At 40.7% G+C, this 20,391-nt stretch overlaps 1 long non-coding RNA gene across 1 annotated transcript; it reads left to right on the plus strand.

The window, feature by feature from the left end:
- Positions 1-14,905: 14,905 nt before the first annotated feature.
- Positions 14,906-16,805, plus strand: LOC133855013 (uncharacterized). The gene is made up of 3 exons (XR_009896908.1): positions 14,906-15,173; positions 15,620-15,743; positions 16,230-16,805. It is a non-coding gene; the product is annotated as an uncharacterized LOC133855013 (long non-coding RNA).
- Positions 16,806-20,391: the final 3,586 nt, after the last annotated feature.

Genomic DNA, 20,391 nt, shown 5'->3' on the forward strand with positions numbered 1-20,391 from the left:
CAAGTATTGGAGGTCACCAACCACGCAACGATATAGATTATAATTGCAGCGAAAAGTGTGTATGTATCTTTCCTTTTTTTTTTTTCAAACCGCACAGACATGGACGGATTTATGGGGCCGGCATAGGCTAGCCCCTCCCTTAACTCTAAAAAAAAAATATATAGGTAAAATAAAAGTTTTAGCCTACTGGTCCCTTACTAACAATTTTTTTTGGCCAAGAGTTTCCGACTCCGTCCCTGCGCACAAAAAATATAATAATCTCATTTTCACACCAAAGGAGCTCCAAACCATCAAAATACAACCGTCATAACAAGATTGAACGTAAGGGCCACAACGAGTCGATCATGAGTACCAATCACATGACATGGTTAAACTCAAGTCATAATCTCAAATACAGAGAGTCTAGAAGCATCATAAGTTTGTCATAAGTTGAATACCATAAAAGGTCTAACCAGCAACTTCAAAACGTAATTCATGGAAACAAGATTTTTAAAAACAAGTTTGATTTGTGTCCATTTGGTTTAAAGGTTTCAAAACATGCAATTTGAGAAAACAGTATTTTTAAACGCAATTAATAAAAACATGATTTTTAAAAAACACAACTAAGTATTTAGTAAAATTACAAATATGTCTTTAATATAGCGGTTCAACCTTTAAAGTCATGCACTTTTAAAAGTGCACCTTCTTATTTTCAGTTTAAAACGTATATTTTTCACTTTTCAAATCATCATTTTTTCAAACACACTCCCAAGGCGTCACTCTTCCTAATTTTGTTTAAAAACATGTGGTTGGCCTACGAAATCATAGAGTCAAACGCATTTAAAATCGCAACTCAATTTTTAAAATTGTGCATTTTTTAAAACCGCACTTCCTTATCTGCTTGTACTACTATTTTTTTTTCAAACGCACTCCTAAACGGGATAGTGCATGTCCACAATTTTATTTAAAAATGCATGTTTGCTAAGCAAAATCAGGGAGCCAAACGGAGACTAACAAAGGAATGGGAGTTATTTCTTGTCAACAAACAGAGTACTTTTTTAGATGAACATGTTTGACTTGTATCCACTTCTTTTGGAGAAAGATGAATGAATGTACATCGTATTAAGGAGATCATATGGCTTTCCTGTTCTGGCAAACATCTTCCTTCCCCTTACGTCTCATTTCCCACAAATCAACGTCACAACAGTAACACATACACCATGGAGGTCCAAAAGGACCAAAAGCAGAAGGACTTATATTATACCTCACATCATTGCCAAGCTCGGAAGCTCCCTACCTTCCGTGCGGCAGAGAGATTAGCAAGGAAAACATTCGAAAGATATGCTTATCTAATCATGTCAATTTTTTACACGATTTGTGAAATCGGTATGAATTCAACAAAAAATTACTGGATTATGGCTCATTTAATTAAAGAAAACAATGATAAGGACATATTCAGTAATCCAAAAATTTCTTATTGAATTCATACCGAATTCGCAAGTGGTGTATAAAATTGATAGCTCTATGTTTTGGTAAATGGACATATTCAAATGATAAGGAGATTGTTGAGTGTTATAGCATAAAGACAAGTAATTTAGGTCAAAGAAATGATAATTGATTATATGGGGTATGCTAATAAAAATGGCATACCCACCGCACTTCTCCCACAATGAATAAGAATTTCATTTATGCTAATAAACATGCAATTTGAAAAAATATTTCAAGAGTACTGTCATGTCCAAAAGGAATCAGTATTTAAAATTGCTAGAGACCATAAAAGAAAGACTTCTCCAGAAAAATAAAATGAAATGAATAAATGACCTAAAAACCAAAATAGAAAGATTCATAAAACATCGACAAGAATCAACTTGTCATCCCTTATGTAAAATGAAGGTTATTCGATATATCTCATTCCAAGCGAATTTTTCGCAAGGCAAATTTCTTATTTGTCTTACAGCCTACGTCCAATGCACAATCACATAAATACTATCATCACGAACCTTGTCACTTATGAGGCTACCAAAGTCTCCCTAAGCATTTCCACAATTCAAGTTCTAGGGTCAATGATGATTATCCTAGGAATGATGGTAGCATAGAGAGAAGAAAAATATACGAAAGAGTGCATTTGACATTGAGATTTTGCTTATCAAAAGTGAGATTTTAAACAAAATATCATAAAATGTATCGTTTGGGATTGTATTTTTTTAGAAATTGAGATTTGAAAATGTATGGAATGTGTATTTTTAAATCAAATGCACGATTTTAAAATTGATACTATAATTTTAAATGTCAAATTACGATTTTAGTAATTTTACCAAACGTTTAATTGCATTTTTTAAAAAAATTTCACACTTTTGATATACAAAATCACAATGCCAAACACCAAACGCACTCTAAACTTATTCAAGAATCTGCAAGATTGTTTTGGTACAATGATTTGATCAATAATTTTCTCTAATTTTTAAACATACATATTTTTTTTGTAATTTGTCACTGAGATTCTAAAAAAAAAACTATTCTTAAAACAACAACCAGGCAGACTACCACTCGGCTCTAGGTGAGATATAGACCTAATTGTGGGCCATGTGCCCCAACCAGTCTGAAAAGCCCAGCCCATCCGTTAAGTAAGAAATTAAACATGCAACTTAATTGAAACTAGGATAACTTCACGAAAATGTCTCGAATTATTCATCACTTTGAGATAAGGAATTGAACTGGCAAACGCTTTACTTAAGGGTACTCCGTTAAGATTTGTTGTTAAATCCTAACAGAGTACCCAAAATGCCCCTATTTTTTTTTACGAAAAAGAAAAAAAAATGCTAGGATTTAGGTGTTGATCAGAATTTAACGGAATTTGCAAAAATATGCATGCCTAAATGTTTGAAAATTTTTATAAATTTTTTTAACAAAACAAAAAAAATACAATGATGTTTTGAAAATTTTGGCATTGAGAAAATACATATGAGAGCATCTATTGCACAAACTTTATATCATGATTATAAAATAAATTAATACTATTGAGAAAATACATATGAGAGCATCTCCAATAGGCCATTTATATGGCTCATAATAATTAAAGGGGAAATTACAATTTACTCCCTTGAAGTTGACACCCATTCACAATTCTGGTATTAACGTTTCAATTGCGTCAATTGCAGCCCATAAAGTTCAAGAAATTTGCAATATAATTCACCTCCTTCTGTCCAATTGTGCCGTCTGATGAAATAGTTAGTGACCCCACGTGCCGCGCACTTGCCTTTTTTAGATAGAAGTTGACAAAAATGCCCTCATTTATTACAAAAACGCATCGTTTTGGTAAAACACCCCCCCCCCCAAAAAAAAAAAAAAAAAACTCTCTCAGACCGTCAACAACAATCCTGAATTCATCATGGCCTCTATCTAATGTTGCACAAGTGCCGGACTGACCTCAATCTCAGTACGGCCCATCTCAAGCCCTTCTTCGAGACCGTCAACTACTGGAGGATCCAGAGGAAGAGGACCAAGATCAAGTGCAGCAGTTTTGGGCGTCATGTTGGGTACGTTTACAGCGATGGTCCTCCTCTCACGAACAGTATCGGCCAGTTCCACATGGGTCCCAGCCAAGTTATTCCTCGAGCTCCAAGGTATCGGTTCAAGAGCAAGGCACTTCAGATCACATCGCAAGCCTAAAAGCTTTTCTGAGTGGTTGTACACCTCTGTTTGGTTCTAAAACATGGACGTGAAGGAAAAGGCCTCCAAGGAGCAGCTCTTCTGTTCACTTCTGTTTTCATGTTCTTAAACAGAGGGGAACAGAGCCATAAGGATTTCCTAACAAAACATGGTTACCTTGTGGACCAAGTCATGAAATTTGAACACTTCTTCATCATGCTCGGTCTTTCAAGGGATTACATGAGCAAGTATGTAGATTCTTCATTTGTTTGCTGCTCTTTATATTTCTTTTGTTTACTGACTTATTTTCTTTTATTTTCATTTGAACCCACAAGCGAATGCTCCTTGGGTTGGTGCCCCTGTATTGCCACATGATCTGTATAGAGATTGTGGAACTAAGTGTAAGAGGGGAAGTAAGTTCAAAGCTTATCTTGAATAGGATTATTGTTCTTCAGTTATTTTGTCTGCAGAGGTGAGAATTTCTTTACTTTAAGGTAATTTTTTTAGTACATAAATTGTTTTTTAATTTTATCTTCTTGTAGTTGTATGCCAACATGCTTGGTCTCATTTTAATTTATATGTATTGATTTTAGAGTGTCAGGGTACATGATGGCAAACAAGATAGAGACACCTCGTATAAGAGTTAATAAAAATTGGTACGTTGGTTTGCATTCAGACCCAGTGGACCGACCGCATCCAGATGTTCGTGATGAGGTGCTTGTCGTGGAGGCTGCTGAGAAGATGTCTCGTAAGTTCTTACATTCATTTCAATTTTTTATACATTCAGTTTTCTCTTTGGTCCTTACTTTTCATCATTTATTTCAGGGCTCTTTTGGAAGAGAGTTTTAGACTCATCTTAAAGATTGCTTTGACTTAATAAAATAGTGTTCATATGTCTTCTTACCAGAACTGATTGAGAAAATGCTAGCCATTCTGAATAAACCCAAAAAATACCTGTAGCTCTGACTGGGGAGGAGGCGAGGATTCCAACGAGGTTGACGTGCCCGCTGGCTCCGAGGAAGCGGAAACCTTCTTTCAAGTGTAACTATTGGCGGTGTCAGGGAGTTCTTTACTCCTCCTGACTTGGAAACTCTGTTTATGCAAAGGGATAGCTAACTCATTGATTGTTGAGTTTGGAGGGCTAGCTAGCTTTGATAATTTGTTAGAACTTGTTGAGATAGTTTCCAACATGGTGACGTGTCAGATGATGATTCGCCTTGTTCTTTATGATCTGCAAAATAATAAATACTGCGTCGGGGGGTGCCGACAATCCCCTTCCGATGCCTAAGTCAGATGATAGTTTGAACATGAGCAGAGTAATTTTTAGAAGCATAGCATGTACCTTAATATCTGAAGAGACTCTGGTATTTATAGAGGTTGAGGAGCAGTTAGGATTGTTCCCGATTTGTATGGGGATCGGTAGTTGAGGAAGATGTGGCCTCGGGCACACAGACATTTCGGGTTCCATGACCGCCTATCTCGGGCGCAGGATCCTTTATGGGTGACATATTGTTGGAAAAACTTCGGGCACATGATCTAGTTATGTATTGTGCGCGTGTCCCTTAAATCTTGAGTAATACCGGGATGTTCGTGGACTCGGGTGTTACGAGGTATCCGGGTCGACTACCCAAGACGGGTGGTCGGGTCGGTTGAACCGGTTGGGCCCAAATGATTTTGATAGGCTTTGATAAACTAATATTTTTCCTAACAGTTACCCCACAATTCTCTTATGCAAATTTGTGCATAAGGAAATTTAGGAACAATAATGCGGCCTTAACTTACCACAGATTCCAAAATTGAGTCGGGTGCATGTTATCGGGAAGGTTTTGATTTTTCAGTCGTTACTTCACCCGAAGAGTGTCGGTTCAAAGGCCTTTGGAAGTCATCTTTGGAAAATTCCCGCACTTTTTCAAATTCAAATTTGCTCTCACATTCAAAATGTCGGGTTTCGGGATTGGCTGACGTATGCAATAAGGTGCATTTAATGCGATTCGACGTCGGTTCAACTTTTGAGGCTCGGGTGTGCAAATCTGAGGTAACATTAGATCGAGTTTTGAATGACTTAACTACTGCTAATGAAGGTAAAGCCTAGCTGGCCACCGAGCTCAATGCCTCTCATACCGAGGATGGAAGCTGTTCAGTTTTCTGAGCTACCCCAACCGGGGAGGATAACTGCCATGTAGGAAGAATCTCGATCCCGTGAATACCAACGACAATATTAGGATAGAGATCCCTGTATATCTTGCCCATATTTGCTTTCGGGATCAATTAGATGTCGGATCTGCATGTGCTCTTCTTGTATTTCCTGGAGCGGAGCTTTTCTGAGATGATGTTCCTGACCTAGGGGTCGGGATACTCATAAGATTCTAACGACTAGTCGGGTTCTCTGGCTTCAGTCGACCCGACTAGCTTCCAGTTCGGCCACGAGCCCGTGTAGTCTCGGGTGCATGCCGACAACAGGTGACTTGATGGGTGTTGATTGAACTGATTGATTCCCAGAAAGTCAAAGAGCGTCTTTTACGGAGCTTAATGTATCTCAAGCTCGGAAGATAATGTTGGCTGCATAACTGTATGTCGCTAAGGCTGAGAAGGAACAAACTGTGGCTGGGAAGCAAGATGTAATCAAGCTGCAATAAAGTGCTGAAGACCGACATAAAAGATTTCGAAGGAGTTCCTTCCTGGTCAGTATACCTGATGAGGTGGCATCTAAACTCACCAACTGGGTCGAGGGTTCTTCTCGGATATTCCAGTGTTGGGGCGAGTAGGCCCCTAACTCTTGGCGTGGTAAATTCGTTCCCGACTTCTAGCCCTCCAACTGATAGTATTGGGAGCAATTGTGAAGAAGAATTGGACAACTTGTAAAGTGAATATTTCTCTCTGATGAAATCTAGCTACTGTTAAGACTGCTTGAGAGGAAGCCGATCTGGAAAAGGAACAGGGCATAACTGGGAAGAAAGCAGTTCTTCTGGTTGCGTAATCCGAGTGTACATCTGGTACAGTAGATCCCGAGCATGCGTCTGCGGTCCGCGGATGGAGACTCACCTGGGAGTTCCCTTTTGAAATTTTTGTTTTCGAATTTTGGTAAACTGTAAATAATTTTTCCTTGCCCCCTTCCTTTGGCTGTGTCTCTTCTGAGGCGTGTGCTTCAAATGAGGATTGCCAAGCAACCGACCAAGGCCATAGCTCGGGAAACTGTTCTTGAAGTTCATATTGAGGACTCTCCCAAGGCTATGCGAGATTTGAGCCCAATGATGATTTTGCTCAATTTCTACATAGTAGGAGAAACTACAAAGGAACATGTGTCCAGGGGGGAGAGAACTCTAACTCTCCTCGGGAGGTTGATGGGTTGTTCATCAATTGATTGCTTCTCGTCGAGTGAAGATTGCCGCATAGAAGTGCGAGAATGCTGACAAGGAAAGTGCCATGACCGGTGAGGCTGTAAAGAGGCCTCGGCCGGCCAAGGGCAAACTTGTGCTTGGTTTCATAGGCCAAGTAAAGAGTGTATTCAACCATCAGGAGGAGCATATATCCACAGGGGATGCTCTTAGTGTCGAGTGTGTCCCAGAAGAATCTCTGTTTGATGTCGAGATGAAATCTTTGTTTTCTTAATCTTTTCGTTCGTTGTCAAGTTGGTTGTGTTGTGGGGGATCTTGAAAGTTCATAAATGTTAATCCCTCGCCGGAGGCTCGAGTGGCCGAGATGTAAGCTCGCACCCGAGGTAGAGCAGTTGAAGAAGGATGTCCAGGCTCGGGACCAAGAACTGAGTGTTCCGGTTTGACTGAGAGACTTGGGATCGGGAGCTCAAGGTTAGTTGAAAACAACGAGTAAAATTGCAAGGCCGACATTTGACTAAGTTGTCTGAGTTATTCCCGAGGGTGTTGATTATTTGACAGTGGTACTGTACAATCCGAGGAAGGTAGCTTGTATATGTAACCGAGTTGTCTTTCAAACCGATTGTATTTGAATCATTACTGAGGGAGATAATCAAAGTAACTTAGTTGCCTTCCCGAACCGGTTGTATTTCAAACCGAGGGAGATAACACTTTGAGTTGAACCAAGTCTCCCCCATGCTACCGAGGGACATGATCAGGTTTGTTGTAGGGGTTTCCTCCCCATATGGTTTGTTGTAGGGGTTTTCTCCCCGTATGGTTTGATGGCCCGAGGCTTACGATGGCTCGGAGACACGAGTCTTTGGTGCTCGAGTCATGCCGAGTCAACTTGAGGCATGACGAGACTTTTGTCTTTTTCTCCTCTTGAGCTTTTCAGTAGAGTTCATGTATTAACATAGCATATGGAGACAAACAAATCAAGAACATAAGTTTGAAATAGATGTTTTGAGTGACCATTGATTCTCATGTGGCTTCCAGCTGTCACCGAGAGTGGTGGCATTAAAGCTCCTTTGCATGTTGCGCAAACTCGGAGTAATGTAGCTTTTTACTGCTGTAATGTACCTCCCATCACTACGACATAGAATTCAAAATGGTTTTTTTTTTTTTAACTCGCTTGATAGAGACATCTGGCCTAAAAAATATTAGCCTCGCCTGCGTCTAAACGGCACATATGTATGCATATATGTAGCAGAGTCTAGCAATTAACAATTTTTTAATGCAAAGTATGCAAAATTGCACTGAGATTCAATCATGCGACTTGGTATATAGTCTTCTGTTTCACTTTTCTATTTCACCGATAGATACATGAAAGTTTAGGATATTTGTTTTGTACTACCGGAGGAAAAGTTTGTGGGTACCCCCCAATTTTTAGACCTGATGTGTAATCATTTTTGCGGCGAGAATTTCATTTTAAATTTCACTGATCAATGCATGAGATATATATTTGACTGTCTAAAAATTTATGAGTAGGCTAGCATAAATGAAAATGTAAAGAGTGAACTTATCTCAATATTCTGATGAAGTTGTGCATTGGCGTTTCTCGGAAGAGACCTTTGAAATATGCCATCGGATTAGACTCTCGGGAAATTAGACCATCGGTTGAATTTGAGCCTCGATCTGATTGCTCCCTTGGCTCAGAATGTTTTCACAGCTCGGAATTTATCTTCGACTCGGATTTTATCCTCAGCTCAGATTGGAGCCTCGATCAAATTAGACCCTTGGTCAAATTGGACCTTAGGCTCGAAATGTATCTTTGGCTCGAATTTTACTCTTGGGTCGGGATTTTATCCTCGGTCGGATTGGAGCCTCGGAATTTATCCTCGACATTCCGACTTTTGTAAAATAATGACTTTTTACTTGAGCATTATAACAGCGCTTTTATAAAAATATTTAGTTTTATTCGAGCATCGCAATTACGTGATTTATTACTTAAATATGACACTTGGAATACCTTGTTAAAACAGAACTTAAAAACATTAGATACTTAAAATAATAAAAACTGTAAAATCCAAAATATTAAAACAAAGCTAATAATTTAGAAACTATATAAAATAAATTAAAGCCTTAATTGAAAAAACTTACCAAATACCTCAAAATAATATTTTGAGATATTAAAGTGCCCCTTTATACCATTAATTGTTATAGATCTTTTTCTTTCCCTTTTTATATTTTAGGAACCGTAAATTTCTTTTTGCCTTAATTATCTTATTTTTTATTTTTTATTTTCCTCTCCTCTTTTTGTTTGTTGACCGAGTAATATTAATATATATATATATATATATATATAATACACACACGGTTCAGCCCACACATCCTCATTAAGCACAAATATATCACTCAGCCCACTCATACTCACTCAGCCCACACACTTGAAGCTACTGATTGAGTTCTTTCATCTTCTTGTTTATCTTTTCTTTTTATGTTGCAGGCCGAGGCATAGGGGAGAGAAGAGAGGGCTGTTTTTGCTGTCAAAGGACCGAAAGAGAGATGAGAATTGAAAGGAACTTCTTCTTTTTCTTGTGTTGTTGGCCGAAACAGAGAGAGGTTGTGGGAGAGAGTTTAAGAGCTTCTTTTGCTGTGATTCCAAGCTAACAAGGAGAAGAGAAAGCTGCTGTAAAACAGAGGAAGCACAGTGAATTTCTGCAGCAAAAGCTGAGAGAGAGGAGAGAACTTGAGAGGAAGAAGTTTGGTTTGCCTTCCTCTTTTCTTTTCTTTTTACAGAACCAGGTGAGGGAGAGAGAGCTACTCTGCAGAGAAACAGAGAAGAAGATGTGCAAGTGATTGAAGGGGCTCCACCTCAATATATATTAGCTTCAACGGTGGAGATTGCTTGGATCAAACTCATCCAACGGCTGGGGCTGCAACTTGGGCAGCAAGTTGTGATGAAAGGGGGCTGCATCTGGCGTTGAGTCGTCACGGCAGCGGATAAGGCGACGTCATCCTTTATCTACAAGTACCAATTTTTTCTTCTCATTTAGGAAGCTAAGTTGGGCGTGGAGTCATGTTAGAGGAGAATAGAAAGCAGATTGAATCTTAACAATCCACGTTTTGCTGCAACTTTTTCATAGAGAAGCCTTGGCCAGTTGGATAGGTGATCAAGGGTTTATAAAGAAATAAAATGGGCCACAAATGTTATATATCAGTTTTCGTTTAAAATAGGGATAGTATTTTTTGTGGGTATTTTCAGATACTAAATGAAGCCCAAAAATTATGAAATTTGGAGAGTAGTTAAAGGACTTAGAGATAAGCATTCTGGTTTTTGAATCGACCAAAACGGAGTTTGTTTGATCTTATTTTTGTTATTCTAAAGTTTAAGGTCCATTTGAACTTTTTGAAATTATAAACGCACCTTCATATTTATTCTTTTATATTATTATTAGGTCATAAGACATATTTTAAGATATTTTATTCAATATATTAAAATACGGGGTGTTACAGTAATGGTAATTCGGGAGCTATTTTCGGGTGTGGCTTTAGGGGTAATCAAGGCGATCTTCCAGGAGTGGTTTCTGGATCTTCTGGAGTCTGCAAACCGTCAAGCAAAATGGAAAAGTGGGGGAAATGGTCTTGCTTGGCGGCTTGTGCATTTGTAGTTTTTTTCTTTTTCTTTGTTTGTGTCTGGTTGTTGTTAATCCAGCAACTAAGTTGTTTGTTTAAGATCAAAATCTGGTCTACAAAAGCCTCTCCTACCTAGATCTGGCAAAGGTTTATGTTTGTCTAGGTTTTTGAGCAGCTGTATTTTATAATGGTCTTCGTCTATTTGGTCCGGGTGAAGGAAACTCTCATCGCAGTGTCTCTGACTTGGTGTATTAAGAATTCATTGTAACTCTGCACATTTAACCGGTTGGTATCTTTTAATATATTTAAAGGGATTTTTTTTTAAAAAAAAAAGAAAAATCAAAGTAAGACATTTGACTCGTCTTAGTTTAGTAGTCTTGTTGGGTTGGTTAATTAATCGTGCTGAAGAGTGAAGAGAAATTGGCCCATTTTAGTTTTGCTTCTTTTTTACCTTAATTTCCTAGGCCGTGCGATCTTCTATTGGTGAATCTGAACCATTGATTGCGAGATTAATTGCACCACATCATGTCGGTGCTTATTTTGATAGACGAATAGAATTACCACTGCATATTGTTAACGCTGGTTTTCAAATCTTTATTTTTTTATTTTTAAATAAGTGCCGACATGATGTGGTGCCGCATCAGCGAAAATGGACGAATTATGAAATTTTGCTAGACGGATAATTACTCTACAAAAACAACTTTCCAGTAAACGCCACATTCACAGTTTTACCCCTCTGAAAAAATAAAAAGAGACCGCCACTTTTACCCCTCTGAAAAAATAAAAACAGACCACCACTTTTACAACTGTAAAAAAAAATAAAAAATAAAATAAAAATAAAAAAAAAAAAAAAAAAAAAAGAAGATCTTTCCGTGTGAAGCATCACATATACCAGATCTGACTCAACCAGAGACTAAAACACCAGATCTGACTCAACCAGAGAATAATCTAGAGCCACCTTCAGCAACCAAATGGCGCCGAATACTAGGATTCTACTTGGAAGAGAATGGGAACTGAAATCGTGAGAACGGAAATGGCATAGACCACCCAAGTGATAATTTGGAGGTACAGAGGAAATGGTATCGTAATGGCTGTGACGAAAGCGGTCACTGCAAAGAAGATACCAACAACATTGAGCCCGCGGGCTACCCCAGGGAACTTGGGCCTCATGAATTTGCTCACGAAGAAGGTGGCAATGCTTAATAAGAATTTGAAAGAGACCACCAGGTGGAAGGTTGGAGGGAATTTGGAATGAATTTGGGCATATGTAAGAGGAATTGCTGGTGCAAATGCCAAGACAAGGGTGATCATGTGGTTTGCCGAATCTGTAATATGATCTTGAACCCCTACTTCCAGATCGGGAGGTGGAACCCCTGCTTCCAGATCGGGAGGTGGAACCCCTGCTTCCAGATCGGGAGGTGGAACCCCTGCTTCCAGATCGGGAGGTGGCTGCGCCGGCCCTTGGGGGCGCAATTTGTGAACAAGTTGTTGGAGTGAATGCCTGAACATCGCCATTTCTGCTGTTCGAGATTTCTGTTTTTTTTTTTTTTTTTTTTTCTTTGCTTTTTATAAGAGCAGTAGGACCTTCCCAACCATTTTCTTTATTTTAGGGAAAATTTAATGAACAAAACCAATTTTTTTTTCCCTATACAAAAACACCCCACAACAGCTTCCTTTTATCTTTTTCCTATATTTTTAAATAATATTTTTTTTATCTTTTACTCTTTTTTTTTCTTTTTTCTTTTTAACTTTATTCTAGAAGCGTCTTGATTTCTCCCGATCTCTTCCCTTTATCTTTTAATTTTTACCTTGAAAACCCATTGACTGATTCCCATGAATCCCTTCTCTCTTCCTCGTTGAATCTGATCACATGCCCTCAGAAAACTACTCTCAGAGTCTCCATACCCAAGGCTTTGATATCTCTGTTTGAAGAGAAGCCATGTCTTCAATTTCAAAGGTATTCACAGAATCACAGTTCAATCTTTTATTTATCCAAAGAAATAAGCAAGAAGAGGAATCAGATACCCACCTGCAAATCCGAAGCCGATTCAACCACCACCTGCAAATCCCCTCTTTTTCTACGCCCAACCTCACCGGATTCCGGCCCTTGCGAGATTAAAAGTGAGTTCTAGAAAATTTCAGTTCTTTGCTTCTCTGTTTGTTTTGATCGGTAACATTTTCGCATAAAGAATTTTTCCGAGAAAATCCCGTGATCCGAACCTGCTGCAGAAACCTCTCCCACACGAGATCAGAACCTGCGATTGATTCGAATACCCGGGAGACTAGTCAATCCCTGCAAGCATCCCGTGTTTGTGTATAAAAGATTGTGCTGGGTTTCCGTCGGTCAGGTTTCATTGTTCCAGTTTGTAGGAGTTCGGAGTGATTTTTTCGAGAAAATTAATTCACTTACTATTATCTATTTTTGTTGTTTTGTGAGAAATTTGAATAAGATTTGGGAATTTGTGTTTGCAACTTTGTTTGGTTCATGAGAAAATGGAGGAGGAGAAGATTGTGCAGAGGCTGTTATGATTCGCGGGAAGAAAGAGAAGGAAAGAAAGATAAAAAGGAAGAAGATGAGTGAATCAACGTGAAAGAGAGAGGAGCTATTTTTTTATTTTTATTAAAATAATCTGTGCATTGGGAAGCACCATAGCTTCCCAAGCAAGTCCATGAAAAATGAGGAAGCTGTTGTGGCTAGGACTGAGCAGATCCCCGCAAAACCCGCCCCGCCCCGCAAAAACCGCCCCAACCCTCCCCGCAGAGCCCAAAACCCGCACCCATGGGGCGGGTTTTGGGGCTGTTTTTGGCCCCCCCGCGCGGTGCGGGGCGGGTTGCGGGGGGGACCCTTGAATTTTCTCGGGTCCCCGCCCCGCCCCGCCCCGAATATTAAAAAAAAAAAAAAAAAAAAAAAAAGAAAGAGGAAGAAAGCGGCACTCGACAGAAACAAAAAGTCAAAAACAAACCCTAACTTCTAACCTCTCTTCTCTAACCCCCTGACCTTGCGCCGCAGCCCCCTACTGCCCCCTTGCACACGGACTTGATCAGCTTGGACAAGAGCTTGGCCTCGTCGCCGCCGGAGGGGTCGGCCTCGCCGCGGAGGTATCCGTAGGCAATCAGCTTCTGGATGCAATCGACGGCGGGATCGGCGATCTTTAGAACGCCGGAGTTGGCGGCGTTGATGAGCGGGCTGATTATGGACTCGGAATCGGCGAGGGAGTACTCGGTGGTGCCGCCGTCGTGGAGTGGACCTGGGCCTGAGGAATTGGGCTCGGCCTCGGCCTCGGGCTTGGAAGGGGAAGCGAGCTTCTCGACTCGAGGACGGACTTGCAGTCGTGGGCGAGCCTGGATTACTTGCGCCAAGAAGCGTTCTTGAATCTTGATGATCTTCTCGAGCGCAGGGGAGACCACCTGGCTTAGCCGGGAATCGGCTTCCGAAGAAACCCGCGGGGATCCCCGCCCCTCAACCCCACCCCATCCCCACCCGCCCCGTGCGGGTGCAGGGGGCAATATGCGGGGTGCGGGTTCCCTTTGGGGAACCCGCACCTCTGCGGGGCGGGGGCAAAAAAATCCCATCCCCGCCCCCCCCGCCCCATGCTCAGCCCTAGTTGTGGCATAGATTTTGCAACTTTTTTTTAAATTTTTTCTATTTTAAGGAATAGAACTACTGCTACTAGTGCTGCTACTAGTGCTCTAAGTATGGGTTGGGCTTTCAAAAAGTACTTTAAACTACGAAGAAGTTACGAAGAAACTTCATATTTTCTATGTTTGACCTTTTTTACGTGGCAATTAATAGGGAACGTATGACTTCTGCCTTCTATGAGTTATTTGCTCCTGTGGTCATTTTTCATACTACAACAAGAAGTTACGAAGAAACTTCATTTTTTCTAGGTTTGACCTTTTTTACGTGGCAATAGGAAAGTATGGCAGAAGATAAAAATAACAAAAAAGATGCTACACTCGCACCTAAAATTTCAAGAGGGCTTAGAGGGGTGATGGTTACACTTCAAGTGCATTTCCTCCCCTCACATGCGGCAATGCACTTGAAGTGTAACAAGCATTTCCCAAATTTCAAACCCATTTTTTACTCATTTTTTACACAAAAAATGCTAGGGTACCACTAGCATCCCATTGGGATCCCGCTCCTGCTTACGTGGATAAAAGAAAATGCTTAAAAAAAAATCTGAGACTTTTTTCCCACTCTTTCTATGCCATCTCTCACGAAATAAGCAAAAACACATTCAAAACAACCATTTATCTTCTAGAGCAACTTTTATACGGTTGTGACTTATAAAAAATAAAAAATAAAAAAATAAAAAAAATCTTCTCCGGTCCTCTCCCTCTCCCCCTCTCTCTCTTCTTCTCTCTCTTCTCGCCGGATAACCTCGCTCGACGGAATCTCTGCAGAATCTCGCCGTCAAATCTCTCTATCTCTCTCTCTCCCTCTCCGGCCGGCTGTCCTTCTCTCGACGGATTCTCTACCGGAAACACTATTTCTCTCGCTGGATCGGACCGAAAACTCTCTCTCTCAACGGATCTCGCTGGAGCTCGCTTTCTCTCACCGGAAAATCTCTCTTGCCAGATCTAGCTATCTCGCCGAAGGTACTTTCAAGTGTTTTGTTCTTTAATTTCTGGATTAAAAAAAAAAAATGCAAAGCATAGAAGATTTTTAAGCATAAAATCTTTCTCAGATTTCGTCTCTCTGTCAGTTTTGCGTATTTTTATTTCAGTGATTTGGGAAAGTGAACAAAAAAAGATTTGTGGGTTGATTTTCTACGTATTTTATACTACTAGGATATGGAGGACTTTGATTTCTTTATGTTGTAATGATGTACTGGTATGGAAAAACATTTTAGCGATTGTTGGAATCATTGCTATTTTTTCAACTTTTGTTACATCAACTAGTGCATATTATGCTTTGAGTTTATATGGTAAATCGTGGGGCACAGAGTAGCATATTATTTTCAATTCATTTTAATCTATATTTTAAAAGGATATAATAATTTGAAGTTACACTCATGAATTGTTGGATGACTTGTTCTTTCCAGTTACTGGAGTGCTTGGTGCCACTATCTTTTGTAAGACGTTCTTTGTTTACAAATGATGCTGCCCGTTCTATGTTTTTGGCCCATTTAATGACAAGAACCAAAGAAATCCTACAAACAGGGCAAGGTATGGTTGGTTTGTCACGTTCTTTGTCTTTTTCTTTTCCTGTTTCAGTTTTGCTTTTTACTATATTGACGCTGATGGGCAACTGAATGATTGGTTCTCTCTTTATGTCTCTCCTCTATCTGTGCGTGTGTGCATGCACGTCTTAGATGTTTGTGTTACTGCCTATACACGGTCGTTATTTTCTTTTACTATTCTTCCCATTTGTTTTCTTGTTTGGTATAACATATATGACCACTAGCTTTGAAGACTTCTATTCCACCTAGTCCTAGTAAGCAATTGGTTGCCCTTTAACAGACCGTCATTGCTTTGTTCAAGCTGAAAATTTGCAATGTCAGGCTTTTGAGTTCTATATCTGGTGTAAATGGAACTTGTCTTGAAGTAGTGGTGCTAATAATTGGTTTATGCCTTCTATTCACATTTTGTTATTTTTTTATTAACATAGATAGAAGTATTTCGTAGAACTTATCAATTGTTTGATTACTGCAGGAATAGATGAAGCCTCGCGCAAATTGGATGAGGATGCTCCACCTTTCGCAAACTGGGAGTCCTCATGCTGCTGTGCATTATGCTGCTTCAAAGTATAAATAGTTTGTTGTGCTTTAGCATGCAAATGTGGGTTGAACTGAACCAGTGTTCCTCCAACATCTAAATGGTCGAAAAAGTACATTTGTGTGTAGGGCTTGACCCAATAGGGTTATCCTATCTTTGGCCATTTTCCTTTGTTCCTGTTGAGGAGATATCCAAGGCAATTAAGAAGGGAGAGCCTAGGAAAGGAGATAGAAAGGAGATGCAGCAGATGAACATATATCAGATTCTTCTAATTCAGATTAATATGATTGTTTTGTCCAAATTTGTTTACATCTTTTTGTAGCCTGTTTAGTTGGAAATGTGTGTTAAGTTTGGGTTGTAAATGACTTCTAGACTCATCTCATTTCCAAGTTTGAGCGCACTTGACTTTGTGATTCATATGAATTTTTGTGATTTTCGTGTGCTCTGTTACATAATTTGATTCTTATATATTTGATTGATTCTATTTATTAACAGGTTCAACCTTTTCACCTATTAGGTTCTTCTTATGACGGGAAATAGGTTAATTTTTTATTTGACTATAGTCATTTTACATTGTATTGGTCGATCATACATAGAGATTGCTACACAAGCTATAAGGAGTAAAGGAAACGGTAGGTAGGGCATATACTTATACAGCCACAAACTTCTTGAATCATTTTTGCCATGATATTGCTAAAAGACATTCAGTTAAATTACCAATATAACGAACATTACAAAAAAGTGTTTTATAACACTAGAGTTACATGGATACTTGTTTAGACTCAATAAATTCTGAAATTTCACGTATTACAAACCAACTTATGCTTATGCACCATACATTGTACTAAAATTTGACAGAATAACAAGCTAAGTTTCTTCTTGTAATTTTCCATGGAAAAAACTTTAATTCACTCTGCATATGGCATACGAAGAGTTCACAAGTTTTTGGGTTTGTGGGGGTGGAGCTGTTTCAGCTTTTAGCACCACTTTCAATTCCTTCTGTTTTTTGTGGGTAAAGGTCAAAAATTTTGTTTTGATTTTCCCCATTTTAAGAAAATGTAATGGGCCTATCAGGGGACTAGCCCATGGGTACCAATCTGCCAAGGGTTATTACCAATAGACAGTTAAGAAGGAATGACGCAGCAGGAAGGTGTAGACCGTTGCAAGGAGAATTCTAGAAGTATTCCAGAATCTGTTATTCTTATTGTTCTTTTACTATTTTACCCTAAGTTTGTTATTGCTTACTGTCAGTCGTTTAAGGAGAGAGAGAGCAGAAGATTCCTAACGAAGTCTATATAAGAACCATGTAGTAAGGGAATAGATATACTTGAGAATTATTGTGATCCTTCCTTTGGAGAGACTGAGCCTCTCGAATCGCTCAGAATTATCAATACCAGTATTATTCAGCTACTTCCTTTTCCATTTTCTCTATTATTCACAAATTCCCTTACATTTGGTATCAGAGCAGTCGCTCCTTCACCCACTGCTTCCTCACAATTTTTTTTTCCCCATTTCCATTATCCTACTCTTCCCTCATGGCCGACGGTACCCGCTTGTTCCAATTATCTGAATCCCTGAAAGAGTGTCAGGATGCCCTTCTTCAGCAGCAGACCACCACCAATGCCTTCCAACAGCAGCAACTCACCCATAATACCTCCTTTCAGCAGCAACTCACCGAAATGTCTGATTTACTGCGCACCTTAGTCACCACTCATGCCCGGCTTCCTCCCGAACCACACCTCGTCGCTCCTGGCCTTTTTCCTCCCCAGGGCCATGTGGGTCACGACGTTCCTCCTGCTCAGGGCTTGGACGCTCGTGTTGAGCTTCGGCAGGGCCACGATGATCGTGGTTTCTTTGGCAACCCGGGCTGGCACCATCAAGATGACCGTCGTCTCCAGTTTGACGACCAGCAGGATCCTCAACCAGGCGACCGTTTGATGACAACTAGGGCCTTACGGCTCGATTTTCCCCGTTTTGATGGCTCCAATCCTGCGGGCTGGACTTACAAAGTTAATCAGTTTTTTGATTACTATCAAACTCCCCTTCATCAGCGTCTTCGCATGGCCTCATTCCACATGGAGGGCGAGGCCCTCATCTGGTTCCAGGACGCGGAGGAGTCAGGGCAGTTTCCGACGTGGGATGCTTTTGTCCATGCTCTGTTAACTCGTTTTGGGCCAGCTTATGACGATCCGATGGAGGAGTTGATGAGGCTTCGTCAATCTTCATCAGTGGCTGAGTACACCACTCAGTTCGAGGCTCTATCTAATAGGCTTCGGGGGGTCTCTGATAGGAACCGATTGAGTTGTTTTCTCAGTGGCTTAAAGGATGATATTCGGCTTCCTGTCCGTATGTTACATCCTACCAGCCTTATTGCTGCGTTCGGCCTTGCTAAACTCCAGGAAGAATACTTGCAGAGTTTCAGACGTCCTGTCCGTTCTGCTACGTCTTCTTTTTCCTTTGGTCGACAGCAGAGCTGGAACCATGCGGGCTCTGTGACCTCCCCTGTTTCAACCCCAGCCTCTGCTCCATTGGCTTTACAGGCCAAACCACATGCTGGACTCCCAGTACATCGTATTTCTCCTGCTCAAATGAAGGAACGCAGGGAGCGGGGCCTCTGTTATTACTGCGACGACAAATGGCAACCTGGCCATAAGTGCAAGTCCCCTAGCCTGTATCTCCTCTCTGGCTTGGAGTTTTTTTCGGATGATGCTCCCGAAGATGTTTATTATGATTCCACCGACACAGTTGAGCCTACGCCGGAGTTTGACGTAGTGGAATGCAAAGACCCTGAGATTTCCTTAAATGCTATTTCTGGTTCGCTCGGTGCTAAATCCATGCGGCTTTTGGGTTTTCTCCTCCAGCACCGAGTCAGCATTTTAGTTGATTCAGGCAGTTCTCATAACTTCCTGGATCAATCTTTGTTGCTTAAAGTTCCACTCTCCCTTGAACCTACTAACCGTCTTCAGGTTAATATTGCGGATGGCACTTCCGTTCCATGTTCAGGGATGGCCTCTTTGGTTTCCCTTCGGATCCAAGGCCACACTATCATATCCAATTTCTATTTAATCCCTTTAGGAGGCTGTGATGTTGTCCTTGGCGTTGAGTGGCTTCGCACCTTGGGCCCCATCTTGTGGGATTTTACCCATATGACTATGTCGTTTACACTGCAAGCCCAGTCCCTTACATTCACTGGTGTATCCCCGGGTGAACTTTCAGTGGCTGATGGAGTCCACTTTCTTCAGTCCAACTCTGCTGCTACTAAGGGCCTCCTATTGAAGTTACTATCTGGTGATACAACCCCACACCCCACGGCCTTACCTATTCCCATTCAGACACTCCTGGACTCCTTTACTGAAGTATTTTCCACACCCACTGGTTTGCCTCCTTCTCGTACCCATGATCACAGCATTGTTCTCAAAAGTCCACACCCTGTAAATATTCCCTCCTATCGCTACCCTTATTTCCAAAAGGCTGAGATTGAGAAGATCATTCGTGAGCTCTTAAGCACTGGGGTCATTCGCCCAAGCCAGAGTCCTTTTTCAGCTCCAGTTATTCTGGTCCGGAAGGCTGATGGCAGTTGGAGGCTCTGCGTGGACTATCGCGCCCTTAACCGTGACACCGTCAAAGACAAATTTCCAATTCCGGTTATTGACGAACTGTTAGATGAACTCCATGGTGCAACTGTTTTCTCCAAGCTTGACCTTCGTTCCGGTTATCACCAAATCCGGATGAAGCCCGATGATGTTCCTAAGACTGCGTTTCGCACTCACGAAGGCCACTACGAGTTCCTCGTCATGCCATTCGGCTTGACAAACGCTCCAGCAACTTTCCAGGCCCTCATGAACGAAATCTTCAGTCCATTCCTACGCTGTTTCGTTCTCGTTTTTTTTGACGATATATTGATTTACAGCCAGACTTTGGAGGACCATGTGCACCACTTAAAGGCAGTTCTGGAGGTTTTATTGCAGCACCATCTTTTTGCTAAACAATCCAAGTGCACTTTTGCTGTGGCTGAGATTGAATACCTTGGCCATTTTATCTCTCATCAAGGTGTTCGGGCGGATCCGGCAAAATTGGAAGCCATGCTGAATTGGCCTCT

Source organism: Alnus glutinosa, chromosome 13 (genome assembly GCF_958979055.1).
Source record: "Alnus glutinosa chromosome 13, dhAlnGlut1.1, whole genome shotgun sequence".
In the NCBI taxonomy this organism is placed as follows: domain Eukaryota; kingdom Viridiplantae; phylum Streptophyta; class Magnoliopsida; order Fagales; family Betulaceae; genus Alnus; species Alnus glutinosa.